An 18,321-nucleotide genomic window follows, 5' to 3' on the forward strand; every position below is an offset into this window, starting at 1 on the left:
TAAATAAGAAAAATTTTTAAATTAAAAAAAAAATCAAGAAAAAATTAAAATTTAGAAAAAAAAAATGAAAGAAATTAAATTTCACTTAAATAAGAATAAATAAAAATATCCAGATAGACATGGTTGTGCTCAAAGGAGTTGAGATAGGCTAAATGCATGTTTGTGTGTGTGTGTATGTATGTGTGCATGCATGTGTGTGTGTGTGTGTGAGAGAGAGAAAGGAGTTAGATTTCCAGAAGTCTGAGTATTGAATCGTGAAACATTTAATTTCCATACAGTCTTCTGTTTTAGATATATGTATATATATGTGTGTTTGCACATATATATATATATATACACACACACACACACATACACATATGTGTAAAGTCTTCAAGGAAGCTATATTGCAGAAGCACTCAGCTCTGAGTGTATTACTTTCCATAACAGAAACAGCTTTTAGCTAATGAAATTGATTACGTGATTCCTGTTCCTTTGTTATTCATTAATTAATATGTAAAACTACATGCAATTTCCAGATTATTAATCCCTGGTTTTCCCTCCAGTCGTCTAAGATTAAATCTTCATAAATCATTATTGAAAAAAATTCTGATAGGGAATGTTATTCAGTTGCCTTTATATTAGACCAGTGATTCTTAACCTGAGTAGTAGCCCCCAGATGGGGTGCATTGTGAACTCCCAAGGGACAATATATGTCAAACAGGTAATGGGTGTTTAAGAAGGTATTGAGATTTTTCATAGAAGTGTTTTTAAATATCTTTGTCAGAATTAGAATATGTTGGTCATTGTGTTATTGGTGAGTTGAGCCAAGTTCCAATTTAATTCTATTATATAAGTCCTCAACTTCTGTAGTTATTGCCTTAAAAATTTAACATGAAGTTGCACTACCCATGCAAATATCTAAAAGAAAAATGTGTCCTATGTTACATGGGATAGCATAAGAAAAAATATTGATTATAAACCAGAATTAGATTCTGTGGTGGAGAACCACACCACTACATTCAAAGTAAGGTTTATGAAATTGGTATTAATCCGCACAACTGTGTGTGTGTGTGTGTGTGTGTGTGTGTGTGTGTGTGTGTGTGTGAGAGAGAGGCACATGTTTTTGTTTATAAATGTAAGGAAAAATTATCAGTACATGAGATATATTTATTTGGAATCAGTTGATGATGCCCAATACTCAGTTTATCAAGGAAAAGTTGTATAGGTGAGACTGGTTAAATCATTCATTTGTCGAATGATCAGGTGGTAGTTTGTGTTGCACCCCCTTGGTGGTTCATGTTGCTGGCTTTATCCAATACTATGTAAGGGAGAGCACTGTAGCTTGGCCTACAGGCATGACTGCCATGGTCAAAGAGGACTTACTCTTCAATGATTATAGTGTGCCGACTTTGACTACACAGATTAAATACATACTGCAGACAAGTTCTTCAAAAGGAATTGTCTCCTGTGACGACAGATGGACACAATCTCAGATCTCCTATTCATTGGCTCCTTCAGGGTGTGTACTGTTTTAGTCAAACATAGCCTACAACTTCATGCTGTTATATGATGTGCCTCTGTTTACTGGGGCATGTTTAGATCTTAGGTCACTTGGTTTTACAACATATCTTAACCAATGCAACTTTTCCTTTTACTTCATTTCATTATTGTCTGATTAACCACACATAGAGTAAAACTCTGTGCAGCAATGGAGTGAATCATATCAACCCACAATATACGTATACATATACATACATGTATTTACATATATATATATATATATATATATATATATATATATAAATAAATAAATGTGTAGGTATGTATATATGTATGGGGATATATACATATATGTGTGTATATATATATATGTATATACACACGATGCTTTTACAAAGAATTGGAATTTTGTTTGTGGGAACATGTGCAGACACATGTAGATTATGAAATTAATTTTTTAAATTTTATTTTATTTTTACTTAGACTTTAAAAATCATCAAATTTTGACTCTGGTTGACTGTTATATTATTTCAACTCCTCTATAACAATATTTTGTTATGTTAAAATTGTTGACTATTTGCTGATTGTTTCTTTTTTAAAACAATGAAACAAAATTTTACAGAGATTTAAATGAACAAAATGATATATATATTCTATTTTTTTTTGAAGAGTAAGCTTGCATCTTTGGTTCAAATAAAAAAAAATTTTATATTAATTTAATTTGTTTTGCTTCTCTTTTGGTGCATGTAACCTCGAACAAAAGGATAAAGATACTATTTTCTGTATATCATTGGTTTTAAATTTTGGCACAAGCCCTGCCATTTTGGGAATGGGGGTAAGTCCCATAATAATGAAAAGCAAAGTTGACCACGCTGGCATTTGAACTCAGAAAGTGAAGTCAGAAGAAGTGCCACTAATTTTTTTTCCCCACTATGGTAATGACTCTGTAAGCTTGTCGCCTTATTTTCCATATATTATTGATTTCAAATTTCAGGGGAGGAGGTAGACAAATTTGACACATTCCTTCTGGGTATGTTTATACACGTATACAGAAATACACGGGTGTAGAAGATAGTAAACAGTGAAAATAACTGGGTAACAGAAATTATATTTCTTAGTACGACGGGCAGAAACTGAATAAGAAATTTTTACAGAAAATAAAGAATTGTATGGGTTGAAGTGAAATTTGTCAGTGAACCAAAGAACCAGTATCGAAGGAACCAGAAAAAAACCGTTAACAACAGATAAACACAAAACCGTTGCAAAAGTAAATAAGAAATTTGTAAGCAAATTTAACAGTGTACGGATTGAAGCGAAATTTATGAAATTACTTTTGTCAGTAAATTATGTATGAAATTACTTCCATCAATAATAGTGAGCTTCTTTCTGTCAGTAATTTGTTGTCGTTGTTTGTAAATAGCGATTGAAAACTTGCAGTGTAGATAATAGCGATTGAACTTGAGTGAGATATATAGAGAGGGGGGGGGGAGAGAGAGAGAGAGGGCTAGTTAGTTAGACAAATAAGATAGATATAGATAGATAGATATAGAGATTGAGATGGATAGAGAAAGAGAGAAAGATGGATAGAGAGATATAGAGGTCACTGATGCTAGAAAACCGGAAGCAAATATTAAAAAAAACTTTCAAACACGTCAATGTAATATAAAAATATTAAAGAATTTTTTTAATGACCAATGGATGTAAGGGAGATAATCAATTTCTGAAAGTGACTTCGCAAAGAGTTACCTCCCTTATCCACGTAACTGTGGAATGGGTTATTCTGTCCCCATAGGGTCCGTTACTCATGTTAAAAATTTTACCAACCACACGGTTCCGAGTTCAGTCCCTCTGTGTGGCACCTCCTACTATAGTCCCGGGCTGATCGATGCCTTGTGAGTGGATTTGATAGACAGAAACTGAAAGAAGCCCGTCGTATGTATATATATATATATATATATATATATATAGGTAAATATTATTATAAGATCTGGTAATTAGTCATATATTAATTAATATCGATTAATTATCAGGGGGCCAGCACATTTAAAGAATCAAAGAGATTCAGAAATATTATCTGCAATCTCAGGGGATTAAGGTACATTTTAAAAATAACGTCGACCACTAACGTGGACAATTAATGCGCTAGAAATAGATCACATTTTGTGTCTATTAAGACCTAAAAAGTTCTCAACATGAAATATAGCAGCATACCAAAAACGTGAGCGGGCAAGACATTTAAAATCACCTAAAAAAATCATTATTAAACAGGAACCAGGTTTCGGATTTAACAAATTCTTACCATTTGTCTATTCCTCATCAGCCTCATTTGTAATGTAACAGCAATTATCAGAATCGTATACATAGTTGCCCACCGCCATGGGTGCGCGTGCATATGGTTCTGCTAATTACAGCTTAATGGTAAAGTTCAAAAGTCTTCGTTTTGGCGCGCTAATTCCAGGAATATATCCGCAGAAACTATTTTCTGCGTCGAATATATTCAGAATGAGAACATGAGTAATGGGTAAATATTATTATAAGATCTGGTAATTAGTCATATATTAATATATTAATTAATATCGATTAATTATCAGGGGGCCAGCACATTTAAAGAATCAAAGAGATTCAGAAATATTATCTGCAATCTCAGGGGATTAAGGTACATTTTAAAAAATAACGTCGACCACTAACGTGGACAATTAATGCGCTAGAAATAGATCACATTTTGTGTCTATTAAGACCTAAAAAGTTTTAGGTCTTAATAGACACAAAATGTGATCTATTTCTAGCGCATTAATTGTCCACGTTAGTGGTCGACGTTATTTAAAAAAAAAAAAAATAAAAAAAAAAAAAAATATATATATATATATATATATATGTATGTATTATGTGTGTGTGTGTGTCTGTGTGTCTGTGTTCCCCAACGTCGCTTGACAACCGATGCTGGTGTGTTTATTCACATACTTAAACGCACTAGCACATATATTGGTACATACATATACGCATATGCTCATATGTGCCCATACACATGTATACACATGTCCATACTGGCAACCTATACACAAAAAATAAAAGAAGTGTAAAAACCTCGCATTATTTATGGAATGACCCAATCCATTCAAAGTAATGCCTCAGTGCTGTAGCCATGTTGTTAAAAAAAAAGCGTTAGACAGCGGGTCTATGCTTAGCCCTGATCAAAAATTTTCCTTTCATGATCTTCCCAACTTTTGTATACCTAAGACCACATTATCCAGGGGTAATGCAGCAGAGTTTCATCTGAGAGTAGTTTACTTGAATATTTCTAAGTGGCCATACGACTATGCACGGACTCTTTCTTTATCTCATACTGTTTGTTTTAGTTTGACGGTAATCAAATTAAAATCGGACTGCATTGTACATTTCTATCATAGTCACAAAGCCTTAACACTTCGAATGTATTCATCGATAGTCAACAAAAACACCCACTGATGCTTATGTAAGTAGATTTTAACAACCATTGCTACCAATGTAAGCAAGTTTATATCTATCAATCGACGTTGACAAAGACACCTACTGATGCTAAAATAAGCAGGTTTTAAATATATCAAAAGACATTGCTGAAAAAATATACATTGACACCAATGAATGCGAGTTTTAATTGTATTAAAGGTCGTTGACAAAAAACCTGCTGACACCAATGTTAATAGGTTTGAAATCTATGAATGGACATTGACGAAAAACCGTTGGTACTAATGGAAGAGTAAAAAGGAGGAAGGGAGAGAGAGAACAAGGGATAATTTGTAGTTGCTTTGATGTATGTTTTCTTTTTTTTTTTGTGGGTACAGATACACAACAAAGATTGGTTAGTGTTTCCGTTATATGGATCCGATAACGAAGAACAACACCAAGTGTTTCATCACAGTGCAACCGGATCAGATCCATGCTAGCATGGAAAAAAAGAAGCTATGCAAACAGTGGCAATGCTGACTGATCATGAGTGATTCAAGGGAAGGTAAGGGTCTTAACCTGAACACGGTTCTACTCCGTTGATCGATCTCGAAAGGATGTAAGGCAAAGTCGACCCCAGTGACATTTGAAGTAAAGTTTGAAGAAATGCCACTAAGCATTATCTATTACGTGCAACAGAATTGGTAGTAATTTAAAGCAGCAATCTGTGTGTCATATTTGAAGTAGATACATCATAGAAAGCTTAATAAGCTGAGTATCTCTTATAGATGTACATTTCTAAAAAAAAGTACAGGAATATATTAGTAACATATGAAAGTCGTCCACGAAGGGTTGTAGCATTGCTATTAGGTTGTTCCGAAAACAATGGCCGCTCGAAGTGTTGTGTTTTGAAATACAATTTCATCATAGTATTTTAATTATATTTTAGGTAAATTTCGACATACTTAATAATTGATGTATGCTCTTTAATAATTTTCTACTTATTTCGGACAGAAAACATTTTTGAAGCATAGGCGCCCTTAATTATGAACATGACAAAAAAGGGCCTTCGCTTACTTTTCTTGCATGAGTTCAAGCTTGGGCACAATGCCTCCCAAACTGCTGCCAATATCAACAGAATATGAAGACAGGGGTCCACAAGTGATCGCACAGTACGATGGTAGTTTCAGAAATTCCGTAGTGGTGATGAAAGCCTTGAAGATGAAGAAGGTAGAGGACGGTCATGCAGTCTGGACAATGAACTATTGAAAGCAATTGTTGAACAAGACCCACGTCAAAGTGTCAGAGAAATGTCTCAGGCTCTTGGTGTCGGTATTGCAACGGTCTCACGCAATCTGCAGAAGATTGGTAAGGTGAAAAAACTCGATAAATGGGTACCGCATGAGCTCAATGAAAATCAAAAACTTTGGCATTTTGAAGTGTGCTCGATGCTCTTTCTACGAAACACTAATGATCCTTTTCTTGACTGAATAGTCACTTGTGATGAAAAGTGGATCCTTTATGATAACCATAAACGTTCAGGTCAATGGCTTAATTGTGATGAGTCCCCACAAATTTTCTCGAAGCCAAAGTTGCATCAGCAAAAGATTATGGTGACTGTCTGATGGTCTGCAATTGGTGTTGTCCATTACAGCTTTCTGGAAGCCAATCAGAGCATTATAGCAAAGGTTTACTGCAATCAACTCGCTGAGACCTGCATTAGTGAATCGGCGTGGCCCAAGTCTGCTCCACGATAATACAAAGCCAACGGTCGCAAGAATGACGCCGCAGAAACTCACAGACTTGGGGTTTGCTCGACTAAAGGCGGTGCTCCAGCATGGCTGCAATCAAATGACTGAAACAAGTAAAAGAGTTAAAGAGTAAAAGAGTAGACTTAGAGTTGATTTAGCAGTAAGATTTAGCAGTAGACAGACGTGGAGTCGAGAGGTTAAGCGATTTGTGTGTGTGAGTGCGTGTGTGTCACTATGTGTACGTATGTGTGTGTTATCCATTCTTCCTAAGCGTTAAACTAATATATCCTGTCTATTCTTTTATCTGTTTCTGTACTTTTGTATATTTTAAAACCACACACACACACACACACACACACACATTATCAGTTTGACTTTAAAGGTGTTGGCAATATATAAATCCTACAGCAGGATGGTCTGAATTTACACGTTAAAATTCTGTTTTTTCCCTATTTTCTGCCCTTCCCTAGAATTTCACCTGTTATTAACCAATGCCTTTTGTTGATAATTGGACAAATCAGAGCTTTATCATTTCATCATGACATCCTGGTTTTACATACACTATCATTGACCATAATTGTACCTTTCAGGATACGACGAAGAAAAGAATGCCAATATGTTTGTCATTATTTATTTATTTTATAAAGCGGCGAGCTGGCAGAATCGTTAGCACACCGGGCAACATTACATTATGAGTTCGAATTCCGTAGCGGTCGATTTTGCTGTTCATCCTATCGAAGTCGATAAATTAGGTATCATTGAATCACTGGGGTCGATGTAATCGACTAGTCCCCCCACTCAAATTTTGGTCCTTGTGCCTTTTGTAGAAAAGATTATTTCTACTATCCATTGTGCCACGTAGAGAAAACAAACTATGTACAACAATGTATTTTAAGTCCCGTGCTCCATTTTTGATGAAAAATTTAAAACTCAGTGGTATCGACTGCATCTGACTTCGTTGGCCCACGAGGAAGAAAAAGTTCCTCGGCAAGATTAGAGTTAATATTGGTTTCAAATTTTGGAATACGGGCTGCAATTTCGCGGGAGGCATTAAGTTGATTACATCGAACTTAGTGTTCAACTGTTGCTTATTTTATCAACTCCGAAAGGATGACAGGCAAAGCCGACTTCAGCGGAATTTGAGCTGAGAAAGTAAAGACGGACGAAATGCCACTAAACATTTTACCCGGCGTATTCCGATTCTGCCAGCTCGCCGCCTTAAACTTAGAGCTTATACCACTTGGCAGCCGATGCTGGTTTATTTACGTCCACGTAACTTAGCGTAGAATAAGATAGATAGAATAAGTACCAGACTTTAGAAAAATAATAATGAGGGATCTATTTTAAAACGGGGGCGCCAGTTTTCATTTATGTTTTATGTAGTGTTTTTGGTACGGAAAGACTTTCAAACTTCGTATACTTATCTATTTTGTGTTATAGAACAGAAAAATGTTTTTGTATTCGAATTTATTTCATGTAAAAAATTGTCTTATTTCGATAATTTCTACTAATCACTGACGTCTATTCAGTTGAAAATAGTTAGCGCTGTAACGGTGTATATCGTATTAATCCACTAACCCTAACCCTAACCCTAACTAGACTGTTAACCCTAACCCTAACCCTAAAACTAACCCTAACTCTAGAATCCGAACTCTAAAATTGTTACACACATAGATACGCACAGCGTAATTTATTATATAAACAATATATGCGTATAAATTACGATTAAACCGGATGAAACATGTCACAGGGAATAACATTTTTATGACCGCCCAGCAGTAAGTCTATTGAGCTGAATAGACGTCAGTGATTGGTTCAAATTACAGAAATACGACAACTTTAACATGGAATAACTTGGGAATTCCTTTTTTTTGTTAAGAAGACTAAGAGTAAAAGATGTTTTATATGACACATTCTACCAGTGTCCCAAGTTTCAAAGTGTTTCGTTAAGAAAATACTGGCGCCCCTGTTTTAAAATAGATCCATAATGAGCATTGGGAGCGATTTGTTCGACTAGAAACCTTTCAAAGTGGTGCCCCAGCATGGCCGCAGTCAAAATGACTGAAACAAATAAGATAAAAAATAGTAGTGTGTGAAATTTGAGGAACATTTGGTTGCTATTTCTAGTAGATCAGGTCGAGTGACCAGATTGATGAAACTATTTCTTACATTGGCAAAGCACCAGTCTTTTTAGGAGTAAGGAAATGTGTGTGTGTGTGTGAGAGAGAGAAGGAGAGGAAGAGAGAGAGGGGGAGAGAGAAAGAGAGAGAGAGAAAGAAAGAGAAAAAGGGAGTGAGAGATAGAGGGAGGGAGAGAGAGAGAAAGAGAGAGAGGGGAAGAAAAGGAGTGAGTGAGAAAGAGTGAGCGATAGTGATAGAGGGGAGAGAGTGAAAGAGAGAGAACGTGCTGACGTTAATGATAGGTCAAACTATTCGATATGAAAACAAGATCGGGATCAGACGTGAATATTTTTGTAGATTGTCCACCTAAAAGAACTTCAGCTAAACATCCTGAAATACACATACATAAAACAAATAAATCACGCGCGCGCGCGCATACACTTACACTCATAAACAGTGAGAAATTTAGGTTAGAGTTAACTATTTGTATTCCCTTTGCTGTTTTGTGTATGGTTTTATTGTTCTTACGCGAAACAGCGCCAGTGTAACTTGTTTGGCAAGAAATTTCAAACAACCATATTTACAAACGCTCAAACGGAATGAGAATTATAAAATAAATAAATAAATAAAACACGCACACACACACAAAAAAAAAACCCAATAATGGAAGGAAACGGAAAATAAGTGGGTGTCAAATTCCATTTCTAACAACTTCTATTGTTTTTGATGCTGTTTATTTTTATCTTTGCACGTAAACAAACTGACATGTCCTGCACAGATAGATAGATACGCGCGCATACACGTACCTTTTATTCTCTCCCGTACGTTTCAAAAAGGAAATTAGATAAACTTTTATTTCTATTGATAAATATATGATAATGAGTCATGCAAATATTTTGTAGTCCTGTCAGGTTGTTGCGGGGGACAACATTGCAACAGGTTATTCCCCACTCTGGAGATTTGTTGTTACAGAAGAAAATTCTGATGCTATCTCACCTTTTACCATCCCTCGGTCTTACCGCTCCAGTTGTAATCGAAGCCACACTCGACGATATCATTAAGAACTGCATGCTTAAGAGAAAAAGAGACAGACTAGCGCTGAGGCGTTATGACAACGGGTAGACTCATGAAACGTCTACTATAAACTCACAACATCACTTGTATCGCTTTGGAGGTCCGAAGTCCTACACTTAACGAAACGCCGATTTGCAAACAATCCATTTGGGTACCAATTGACCTCAAAGGTATAGTGTCCAGTATTTGCACTTGTGTGGACGGGAAGTGGAGCTGAAACACGCCTGTATGTTGGCTTACAGAATCAATAAAATTGTCCAAGACTTCAACGCACCGAGTGGCGTTCCATTTATAGTGAACTAACGGAATGTGAGGAGGACTAAGGTCTTATCGCTTCCATATCACGTAGGCACATTCGTATGCCCTGGTCGCAGTAGGGTCTGCGGGTTTCTGATATTTATTCTACTATTGTCTTATTGCCGAACTGCTAAGTTACGAGGATGTCGACAACCCAGCACCGGTTGTCAAGTGGTAATGGGGTACAAATACACACACGCGCGCGCGTATATATATATATATATATATATATATATATATATATATATATATATATATAATTTCCAGGATTCGTTATAGTAGAAGCACTTGCTCATGGTGCCGTGCAGCAGGACTGAATTCAAAATCACGTGGTTGCAAAACGAGTTTCTTACCTGCACACCCATGTCGACACTTTATGGAAAATCAAACAAACAAACAAGAACTTCGATTAAAAAAAAAATTTTAAACTGTCCATTAACTTCAAATTATTTACGAAATTCGAGGTGGAGGTTGATTAGATGTTTTTCAATCAATGTTAATTTGATCGAAAAATTTCTACTGTTTTCTGTCGCACACCAAAGCTATTAATAAAGAGTTCTTTTGGGTTTTTAACTTCTATCCAAAATAGAATGTATGATACATGTTATGAAGGAAGACTCGGCAATAATACTGGCACTGTTTTTTCTCTTTTGTTGTATCTCGGGAGGGTCATCATGGCATTACTTCACTTCATTATTTTTTATTAGTCAATTGATTAATAGTGTTCAGTCAGTCAGTAAATCAATCAATCAACCAACCAACTGCTCACTCAATCAATCAATCAATCAGATAGGGTTGTCAAAGTCTTTTCATCACCGTTCGCTCTCTCCATTCTAGATCTACTTCAGATCTATCTTCTTTACTTTGAATTATTGTAACAGTTGCGCCGTTTAATTTAACATATTTTTGTAGTTTCTATCGACATTTTAAAAAATCCAAATTAGTTCATTTAATATTTTCATTTTAATTTTTAGAGAAATCGACTTTCCTTCTCATATTTTTTTTTTGTTGATATTTAAAACAAAACTAATCAATTTCGAAAATATTTAGAATATTAAAATAAGATAAAATAGAATAAAAACCCAACTAAAGTGCTACTTTAACATGTGAAATGAAAGTACAATAAGTACAATGAAAGAAAAATTAAAAAAGAAAAAGGCGAATCTTCTCATTTATCTTTCACTTGTTTCAGTCATTAGACTGCGGCCACGCTGGAGTACCAACGTGAACTTTAGTCAAGCGTATTGACTCCAGCACTCATTTTTTTCTTTTAAGCCTGGTACTTATCCTAACGGTCTCTTTTGCCGAACCGCTAAATTACGGGGACGTAAATACACCAACACCCGTTATCAGGTGTTGGCGGGGGACAACTACTGGGATCGATTCATTCGACTAAAAATTCTTCAAGATATTGCCCAAGCATGACCGCAGTCTAATTACAACGACTTCAAGATTTAACTGGTAGTTATTTTATCGACCCCCGAAGGGATGAAAGGCAAAGTCAGCCTCGGTAGAATTTGAACTCAGAACGTAAACGCGAGCGAAATGCTTTTAAGTATCTTGCCTGCGTGCTGACGATTCTGCCAGCTCGTCACCTTAATTAGAATAATAATAATTTCAAATTTTGGCTCAGGGCTAGCATACAGGTGATGGAGGCGCAATGGCCCAGTGGTTAGGACAGCGGACTCGCGGTCATAGGATCGCGGTTTCGATTCCCAGACCGGGCGTTGTGAGTGTTTATTGAGCGAAAACACCTAAAGCTCCACGAGTCTCCGGCAGGGGATGGTGGCGAACCCTGCTGTACTCTTTCACCACAACTTTATCTCACTCTTACTTCCTATTTCTGTTGTGCCTGTAATTCAAAGGGTCAGCCTTTTCACACTGTGTCACGCTGAATATCCCCGAGAACTACGTTAAGTGTACACGTGTCTGTGGAGTGCTCAGCCACTTGCACGTTAATTTCATGAGCAGGCTGTTCCGTTGATCGGATCAACTGGAACCCTCGTCGTCGTAAGCGACGGAGTGCCAACAATAGCATATAGGTGCTATGCCTTGCCAAAGGGCAACCTTTGGTTTTGTCCGGAACTGCTTATTGAGTATTCGCAGCTAACCTATATATCTACATGCCATTCTCATATCTGCAAACTGGGGATACGATAGATGGGTGTGAAACAGAAGTATGTTTATCATTCGGCTGTCTCGGCCTTATATACCCAGATACTGGCTCATACGCGTGTTTTCTACAAGTGGTCACATGATGTGGTCATGCGATGTGGTCACATGATGGTCAAGTCCTTCTAGTTTTACGCAGGCTATCCAATTCCATCATGTGACAGACCAGCCTGGCGCGGGTAAATTATGTTTGTTCGCTGGAGCCCCTAATCAGCTTTAAATAGAGGAATCTTACCCGCTTTTCTTTAGTGAAGTGGGAAGATGCACTAGAGACTGGAAGCCGAGAGAGAGGAGAATTATTTTGCAGATAACCTTGACGCGCTGTTATGTTCTGATTGGTCAAACACACACTACCAAGTTTCAACTGCATGAGAGACCAATATATATATTTTCTTCTGACACTATCATTGTGACAGTTAATTACAACTCGTTTTCTTGCATTTCTTTTCGCTGTTTATACACGACTCATTGGAACCAAGAAATTATAGTTATATTAGAGCCAGAGCCACGCTACTCAATCCCCTAAAGGAGTTTTCATCACCACACCACGTAAACTATTTAAAAATTAAATATTCATTGTTGTAACGGAAATGTGCTCGGTGGCAATGTACTTTTGCATGCTTTTAAGTTTCGAGGTTATTTGAATCTTCAATGAGAGACATTTAAATCTTACATTTTTTCCCCTGTCAAGGTTCTATCAATTGTTTATATATTCTAATTATGCACATATATCTTATTCGGTTCTCATTAAAACAACAAACAAAACAAAAACAACACGTAATAATGAGAGATTTATTTGTTGTCCATCATGAAGGACTCAATATTCTGGGAGAACCGGTGGAAGTTAAAGGGTGGGAGTGATAAGAGTATACTTGGTTTTAAGAAGGACGAGATAAAAGTTAAGCCATGTCGAACTGGTTGAATGCAACAATATAAACTTAGTTAACGACTCTCGTACTGACATGCATTAGGAAGAGTGAGGCGGGGTTAAAGTTGCTAATTTGTGTTTTATAATTCATTGGTGTCACATTGTGGTGGGTTAGAATGCTTAGCAGTGTCTGTTCCTACTCTTTACATTATGAGTTCAAATCCTAGCATGGCCAGCTTTACCTTTCTTTGTTCTGGGGTAGATGTATAAAGTACCAGCCTGGAACTGGCACTCGGTCAGTCACGACGACGAGAATTCCAGTTGATCCGACCAACGGAACAGCCTGCTCGTGAAATCAACGTGCAAGTGGCTGAGCACTCCACAGACACGCGTACTCTTAGGGTACTTCTCGAGGAGATTCAGTGTGACACAGAATATGACAAGGTCGGCCCTTTGAATTACAGGTACATCTCATTTTCGCCAGTTGAGTGAACTGAAGCAAGGTGAAATAAAGTGTCTTGCTCAAAGACACAACAAGCCACCAGGAATCGAATTCATGACCTTACGACTGTGAGCTGATTACCCTAACCACTAAGCCACGCGCCTTCACAAAGTACTAGTGTATGGTAAGGGATAATCAGCTCCTATATTTGACTATTTTTTTTTCCAGAAAGTCTAAGGGCGCACGTGACCACAGAAAGTCTAAGGGTATACTTGACCACAGCGCGATTTGGACTCAGAAGAAATATACGGCAAAGCATTTTTGTATGTCATTCTACCATTTCTGCTAATTCACTCCTATCTCATCTTGTATCTGTAATAGTCTTTTACCTGTTATAGTCATTGAATTGCGGCCATGCTGGGGTACCACACTGAAGAGTTTAGTCGAACAAACTGACTCCATTATTTACATTCAACGGATATTTGTCCTCATCTTGTTTGTTGTTAACACAACGTTTCGGCTGATATACCCTCCAGCCTTCTTCAGGTGTCTTGGGGAAATTTCGAACCTGGATTCTCATTCCTAAGGTATTTTTCGATGTTATTATTATTATTGTTGTTATTGTTCAGGTCACTGCTTGGAATCGAACTCGGAATCTGAACAATAGCAATAATAATAATAATAATAATAATAATAATAATAATAATAATAATAATAATAATAATAAGCAAAAGGGATGTAAACGTGGATCTTATGGTTGTAAAGATCAGCTACTCATCAATAAGATGATCTTAGAAGATTGTCACAAGCGACACAAAAACTTGTCAATAGCCTGGATAGACTATAAAAAGGCCTTTGATAGCCTACCACATAGCTGGATTAGGAAATGTCTGGAAATGTATAAAATAGCTCCTACTCTGCGAAACTTTTTATCTGTAAGTATGAGATCATGGAGAACCACACTGATGTTGAACAATGACAATGAATCTCTAAATGCTGGAGATGTAAGAATTTCATGTGGCATTTTCCAGGGTGACTCACTATCACCACTCCTCTTCTGTCTAGCCCTAATACCGCTCTCAAAATTGCTCAATGATGCACAGTATGGTTATAAAATATTTGATAAAAATATAAATCATCTCATTTACATGGATGATTTAAAGCTCTTTGCAAAAAATGACCAACAACTCAAAGGCCTACTAGCGATTGTTAAACAATTCAGTGATGACATCAGGATGCAATTTGGCCTTGATAAATGTGCAAAAGCTATCTTTATCAAAGGAAAAATGACAAATACATCTAATGTGAACCTTGACCAGCAAAATGTCATAAAAGAGTTAGAACCAGCGGAGAGCTACAAATACCTAGGGGTAATTGAAGGGGACAATATCAAGCACTCAGTGATGAGGGAAAGGATCAGAAGAGAATGTTATCGCAGGGTGAGAGCAATACTGAAGACAGAGCTGAACGCGAGAAACAGGATCGAAGCGATCAATGCTCTAGCCATACCAGTCGTGACTTACAGTTTCAACATCGTTAACTGGTCAATTACTGAAATATGTAATGTTGACAGAAAAATACGAAAACTGTTGACAATGCATAGAATGCACCACCCTAAGGCAGATATAGAACGTCTTTATCTGCCAAGAAAAGAGGGAGGTCGAGGACTACTACAGCTGGCATTATCAATGAAGGTAACCACAATTGGCCTAGACACCTATATGAAAAACTCTGAGGACTGGATGCTAAAACTTGTCTTAAAATATGAAAGCAAGAAAGCATCTTACTCAGTAACAAAACAGGCAAAGGAATATCTAAGTGAATTCCAATTGCAACAAATTCAAGAATTAGACGAACTAGAAACACCTACAGAAAAAGCTAAGCGCTTGAAAACCCGTGCTAAAATTGCTGCCTTAGCTATTATGACTGAAAAATGGCATGGAAAACCTCTCAATGGCAAATACCCAAAGAGAGCGAATAATGCAGATATTGACAAAGCCCTTACCCACCAATGGTTAATGGCCTCTGGATTGAAATCAGAAACAGAGGGGTTTATCATAGCAGCCCAAGATCAATGCCTACCTACAAAGAACTACCAGGCCAACATATTAAAGAACGGCAGCTCCCCATTATGTCGTATATGCCAACAACAAAATGAGACCATCGATCATGTTGTCTCCATGTGCAGTCTGCTTGCGCCTACAGAGTATCTCAACAGGCATGATAGAGCTGCACAATATATTCACTGGGTAATATGCAAAAACCTGGACTTGCCCCATGATAAAAACTGGTGGGAACACAAACCACCCCCAGTACTTGAAAATGATCACATTGCACTCCTCTGGAACTTCACCATTCAAACTGACAGAAAGATAGACGCAAATAGGCCAGACATCATACTGAAAGACTTCAGACAAAAATCATGCCTCCTCATTGATATGACTGTCCCAATTGATATAAACGTATCTGTCAAGACCTACCAAAAACTGAGCAAATATAAAGATCTTGAAATAGAAATTAGCAAAATGTGGAATCTGAAGACGAAAACAATACCTATTGTCATAGGTGCCCTGGGAATGACAGCGAAACGGGCTGATTACTACCTAGCTCAGATACCAGGAAACCCCAAAATGGCTGAAGTCCAAAAGATAGTGCTCATGGGAACTGCCCATATCCTACGTAAAATACTGTCTATGTGATCTCAAATTTTAAAGCAAACATAATTTTCTTATGGTTTCTTAAACATTCACTTGAACAAAACTGTACAAATCCAAATATATGGTACCCTAGGCATAACACCTACATGAACTTCTAACTTGTTGTCTCTTGAGGTCTCTGGGTGAGACTTGGATCCAACTTGTACAAATGCAAAACAAAAGTCAAACATAAAACAATAATAATAATAATAATAATAGTAGTAGTAGTAGTAGTAGTAGTAGTAGTAGTAGTAGTAGTAGTAGTAGTAGTAGTAGTAGTAGTAATAATAATGACATCGAAAAATACCTTACGAATGAGAACCCAGGTTCGAAATTTCCCCAAGAGACCTGATGAAGGCTGGAGGGTATATCGGCCGAAACGTTGTGTTAACAACAAACAAGATGAGGACAAAGATCCGTCGAATGTAAATAATGTACATAATTCCTCATCTCTTAAATATAGAACTGTATTAAACTGACTCCACTACTTGATTTAAAAAAAAAATCCTGATACTATTTATTTAATCCATCTCTTTTGCCGAAACTGCTAAGTCACGAGAACGTAAACACGCAGACACCGGTTGTCAAGCGGTGATGGGGGACAAACACACACACATACTTACATACTTATGTACATACACGCGCGGTTCAATAAAAGAAACAGATAGATTAAGTACTAGGCTTTAAAAATATGTCCTGGTGTCGATTTGTTCAACTAAAACCCTTCAAGGTGGTGCTCCCGCATGGCCGCAGTCAAATGACTGAGACAAAATACAGAGGTTGGTCAAAATAACGGAAACACCTAGCATCATATCATTATACTTTTGAAATATCTATAAAACCATCAAAAGCTTGTTTAGTTTTATGGTTTTTGGTTTATTATTAGTGTTGCTTAATATGTTTTGCTAAAATTGCTGTTTCTTTTTTCAGATATCAGAAAAGGTAATTAAAATTCATTAAAATGTCAGATCTATCTGACTTTCAAAGAGGTCAAATTGTTGGTGCTCGTATGGCAGGCCCTAGCGTAACGAAAACAGCCAAAATGTTTGGTGTATCAAGAAGTACTGTCTCGAAAGTAATGACAGCCTTTGAGAAAGAGGGAAAAACCTCCTCGTCGAAACAAAACTCCGGAAGAAAACCAAAGCTTTCAGATAGGGATCGTCGGACTCTTACGCGAATTGTTAGAAAGGATCACAAAAATACAGCTCCCAAAATTACTGCAGAACTTAATGACCACCTCGAGAACCCAGTTTCCACAAAAGCTGTTCACCGGGAGCTGCATAAAGCCGGATTTCATGGGAGGGCTGCAATTAGAAAACCACTACTTTCAAAAACAAACATTGCAAAGAGTTTAGGGTGGAGTAAAAACCTACAGAATTTGTGCCTAGAGCAGTGGAAGAATGTTATTTTCTCGTACGAGTCATCATTTACCTTATTTTCGACCACTAGCCGAGTATACATGTGGAGACAGCCAAAAGAAGTATTTGACCCAGACTGCCTTCTTCCAACTGTTAAAGACGGAGAAGGATCTGTGAAGATCTGTGGGGCTATATCTTGGAAATCCACCGGCCCAATGGTTTTCTTTCATGGCAGAATTAATAGTCAAGACTATTCAAGCATTTTGTCTGATCAAATTTATCCTATGGTTGCGGAACTGTTTCCGGAGGGAAACGCAATCTTTCAAGACGACAATGCACCAATTCACACGGCTAAAGTTGTTACTGAATGGCACGAGGAACATTCTAGTTAAGTTGAACATCTTATCTGGCCACCACAGTCCCCAGATCTCAATATTATTGAGCATTTATGGTGCATTTTAGAAAGACAAGGAAGGAGTCGATATCCTCCACCATCATCACTACAAGAACTGGAGACTGTTTTAGCTGAAGAATGGACAAAAATTCCTTTGGAAACAATTCAAACTTTGTAGAATCCAAGCTGTAATTACTGCCAAAGGCGGTCCTATCCCATATTAAAATAAATTTGTTTGAAATTT

At 37.1% G+C, this 18,321-nt stretch overlaps 1 protein-coding gene across 4 annotated transcripts in view; it reads left to right on the forward strand.

The window, feature by feature from the left end:
- LOC106879187 (serine palmitoyltransferase 1) overlaps positions 1-1,135 on the forward strand; it is a 53,637-nt gene extending 52,502 nt beyond the window's left edge. For all 4 annotated transcript variants that reach the window (XM_052969948.2, XM_052969951.2, XM_052969949.2 and 1 more), the window contains exon 15: positions 1-1,135. This exon is cut by the window's left edge and continues 320 nt beyond it. The gene's annotated coding sequence lies outside the window, so the exon portion shown is untranslated.
- The last annotated feature ends 17,186 nt before the right edge of the window (positions 1,136-18,321 follow it).

Source organism: Octopus bimaculoides, chromosome 8 (assembly GCF_046866305.1).
Source record: "Octopus bimaculoides isolate indiv1 chromosome 8, ASM4686630v1, whole genome shotgun sequence".
In the NCBI taxonomy this organism is placed as follows: domain Eukaryota; kingdom Metazoa; phylum Mollusca; class Cephalopoda; order Octopoda; family Octopodidae; genus Octopus; species Octopus bimaculoides.